This window comes from Dermacentor variabilis, chromosome 1 (genome assembly GCF_050947875.1).
Source record: "Dermacentor variabilis isolate Ectoservices chromosome 1, ASM5094787v1, whole genome shotgun sequence".
Classification (NCBI taxonomy): Eukaryota; Metazoa; Arthropoda; class Arachnida; order Ixodida; family Ixodidae; genus Dermacentor; species Dermacentor variabilis.
The window spans coordinates 24950680-24954950 of NC_134568.1; the positions used below are offsets into that span (position 1 = coordinate 24950680).

The 4271-nt window shown below is 42.1% G+C and overlaps 2 non-coding genes across 2 annotated transcripts; one reads left to right on the plus strand and one right to left on the minus strand.

The window, feature by feature from the left end:
- Positions 1 to 515: 515 nt before the first annotated feature.
- Positions 516 to 588, minus strand: TRNAR-CCG (transfer RNA arginine (anticodon CCG)). Its single transcript has one exon. It is a non-coding gene; the product is annotated as a tRNA-Arg (tRNA).
- A 3347-nt stretch (positions 589 to 3935) lies between these two features.
- On the plus strand, positions 3936 to 4011 carry TRNAR-CCG (transfer RNA arginine (anticodon CCG)). The gene has a single exon. It is a non-coding gene; the product is annotated as a tRNA-Arg (tRNA).
- Positions 4012 to 4271: the final 260 nt, after the last annotated feature.

A 4271-nucleotide genomic window follows, 5' to 3' on the forward strand; every position in this document is an offset into this window, starting at 1 on the left:
CAGGTGGCTAATGCTCCGTTGAAAATTTCAACACGATAAGCTAGCCCGCGTATCTGCACTATCAGAAAAATAAAATAAAGAATCTATTCAACACCATCCCACATGCTGGCAACTAAGGCATCAGTAATTGATATTCTGATTGGCCACCATGAAAAAGTATTGGTATTACGACCCTGCTAGACCACTGAAACAACTCGGATGTAGCTCATGTCACCCTCCTCGGAGCATGACCGTGGTCTGAAGGGGCGTCCCATGAAGACAAGCGGACATGTAGCAGCAGATTGTGCACGTTGCATGAAAATTAATGCCGCACAAGTCCAACAAAAAAAATCTTCCAACCACAAAATAGGTTACAGGGCTAAAACTTGTGTTTACCTGATGCCAAATAATGCGCTTAATTAAGTGGTTACCTGATGCCTAATAATGCGCTTAATTCCTTCGGCCCCACGTCTAGGAACCACAGGCGTTCCATAAATGCAATGCTTTGTCATGCAGCAAGAGAAAAAAACACTCGACGTCCGCGACAGGACTCGAACCTGCAATCTCCTGATCCGGAATCAGGCGCCTTATCCATTAGGCCACGCGGACATGCAGAACAAGCAGATACATGCTCATAAACATTGACACAGTAGATGTGATAAAGAGTAGCCCTTAAGATGATCCATTGCAATAAATAGTGGGCGCAATATTCTTCGAAGGAAATCGTTGTTTTGAGGGGTATCGCTGACAGGCTGCCTTCGCATATACGCCCCAATTATTGGCTTTCGATATGAAGAGGAAGAGGAGAGCAAGTTTAATCAATAACAAATTCATTCCTAGTCATGCCATTTGTTTAGGTAGTTTTCCTCAATAGTACAGGAGCTGAGATAATTATTTCACCCTACTTGGTCCGCTCTAACCATTTCCTTTATACAACGGTTCTCATTCAAAATAATAATAATAATAATAATAATAATAATAATAATAATAATAATAATAATAATAATAATAATAATAATAATCTTTATTACAAATAATGAAATTGTACATATGATTTTGCTAGGTCTGCCGAAGCCTTCAGTGGGCTTGTATGGCAGAAACCTGGCAGTCAGGGCAATGCGTTATGTACCTTATTACAGACAAACTAAATGTCAAACTAATAATAATAATAATATTAATATTATTAATAATAATAATAATAATAATAATAATAATAATAAAAATAATATACTTTATTTCATGCATATAGTACAAATTCAAAAACCGGTGAGCCCAAGCCCGGCAGTCCGCGAAAAGTACTAAAAGAAAGCAAGGTTGGAAAGATAAAAAGTGAAGCAAGCTGCAAAACAAAAGCAAACTAGAACACAAAAGGAGGCTACAACACCAAAGCAAGGTACAAAAAACAAACAAACAAAAGAAAAGCTAGCTACGAGCAAAACCAAGCTACTAAAGACACAAATCGAAAAAAAAAACAAGGATACACAGAAATCTAGACCATACAAAACTAATCGAAACTATGGCACGGGCTCTGGTGACAACTAAATAGAATAAAGCTAATCACAGGTCTTCTGAACACACTTCTGACTTCTCCAGCTTCATCCAGACTCCACTTGGGGAGAAAGAAGCAATGAAAGCAGAGCTCAGCTGAAGCCCATTCTGAAATAGCACAGAAAGTAATTAAATTTTATTTTGTACCAATACAGAGCACTGGTGTGAAAGCGTACACTTGACGGAGTAGGCAAGCATTCTTGGAATTGTGTAGCGTATCAAACGTCTCCTGTTGCAGACTTCGTTAAGACGTCCGGCTGCATTTGGAAAGCAATATGCCTGTGCTGTTCTTCTAATAAAGTAACTATTGTATGGATCATCGATACGGCCTTGTACCAACCACATCCAATAATCCCTTGTGGCCATATATAGAAGCACCGCTTTTTACATAGGATCTCATGGAACCACACGCTGTTATTGCGTACGGAAGCATTAAGACACACGATGTTACATATTATGTCTACCTAGGCAGGAAAACATTACGTTGATTGATATTGCTTATGTGCTGGTTGCCATGTTACGAAATCCAAACCGAAAGATGGACGAGGATGTTCTGAGAGCAAAGCTAGCAATTTTATCAATTTTTCGTTATATGACACCGTGAATGCCGACAAGCAAAGGGATGAGAATTATCACGCTCACCTAGTGGTGAGAATAAGCTTCATCTCGAGGAGAGCGAAACTTCGCCCTAGGCATGCCCTGGGGCCTTTTCCGAACGGCTGGAAACTGATCGGGTGGATGGTCGGTTTGTTCTCCGGGTTGAACCTGTGCGTAGTGGCAAAAAGGCAGCCCTCAAAAATAATCGCTTTGCATGCAGCGCCGAGCCAATGTTGAGGCAAACCGTGTGCGATAACGGTGCTCAATGTAAAGGCTTAAAGAGGCAAAACACTTAGTGAGCTTAAACTTACAGGTTATTCTTTAAAATCTTCATTTTCGTTTTTATTGCGGCAATAGGTTTGTTCGCAAAACATATGAACGTTTCAGTTCAAATTCTTAACTCTTCGCGCCGAAACCTCAGCGCTAGGACGCCACCGTGACGTCACGCATTTTCAAAGTATTTTTTCGTATCGGAGCCATTTTATTGAAGGAAAGCTTCTCGAAGCTTGCTAAGTCCAGTTTTTGGCACTTTAACGCTACAATATACTTCATCTGTACCGATAAAACAAATAAAGTTCGAGAAGATGGCGTCAAATGCCAGGACGTCATGCCCGGGTGTTAGGAGAGGTTCAAGGAGGCCTCGCCACCCATCTCTAGTGTTCTTGATTCTTTTGTGGCGCACTAAGTAAGAGCGGGATTTACAGTTCTTGGGAAGTTTCCTATGGTTCACCAAGCCTCTTCTCAAGGAGGTAATCGTAGGATTTTTTTTTTGCTATTGTGGGAGCATAATTAATTGCTAATACAACGATACTTATGTTTCAAGCGATGCCAACCAAGCACGCTTCATTGAATTTGCCTGAGCATCGCCTTCGCTCGACGCTATGCACATCTCAATCGACCGTGCGGAGAGCCCGTACTGTGAACGCCGCCAAGAGCCCGAGAATCTCCAACATCTGTTTTGCGACTGCCGTCTCTACGAATCACAGCGGAAGGCGCTGGTTTCTGCGCTAGCAGGCATCGGCAGGCAAACATTCTCTGCGCCTGCGCCTGCGTGTCCGCGCTTTTTTATGCGCTTTCTTGAAGTTCTTGGTGGAAACAGAGAACTGGGAGATACTGTGGGTAGATATAGACATTTCTACTGGAATTGAGCAATGCTCATCAGGCAACGCGTTGCATGCACCGGAGCACAAATGAAAAAAAAAGCGCTGAATGCTCGTAATTCTTTGTAATATCATTATTTGTGGATGCCGTCAGAAATCGAGATATACCGTGTTTTAAAAAGTTATGTGGTTTTGTGTCCCAAAACCACTTTCTGACTATGAGGCACGCCGTAGTGGAGGACTCCGGAAATTTTGACCCCCTGGGGTTCTTTTACGTTCACCTAAATCTAAGTACACGGTGTTTTCGCACCGTGTTTCGCGAGAACTCCGGCCTTCCTCTATAGGGCTACAGCTCCAAGATGAAGGAATTTTGAATGAGAACGGTTGTATAAAGGAAATGGGTAGAGCGAACCGAGCAGGATGAAAAATTTATCTCAGCTCCTTTACTATGGAGGAAAACTACCTAAACAAATAGCATGACTAGGAATGAATTTGTTATTGATTAAACTTGCTCTCCTCTTCCTCTTCATCTCGAAAGCCAATAATTGGGGCGTATTTGCGAAGGCAGCCTGTAAGCGATACCCCTCAAAACAACGACTTCCTTCGAAGAATATTGCGCCCACTATTTATTGCCATAAATCATGTTAAGGGCTACTCTTTATCACATCTACTTTGTCAATGCTTATGAGCGTGTATCTGCATGTTCTGCATGACAGCGTGGCCTAATGGATAAGGCGCCTGATTCCGGATCAGGAGATTGCAGGTTCGAGTCCTGTCGCGGACGTCGAATTTTTTTTTTCTTGCTGCATTACACAGCGTTGCATTTATGGAACGCCTGTGGTTGCTAGACGTGGGGCCGAAGGAATTAAGCACATTATTAGGCATCAGGCAACCACCCGAATTAATTAAGCGCATTATTTGGCATCAGGTAAACACAAGTTTTAGTCCTGTAACCTATTTTGTGGTTGGATGATTTTTTTTGTTGGACTTGTGCGGCATTAATTTTCATGCAACGTGCACAATCTGCTGCTACATGTCCGCTTGTCT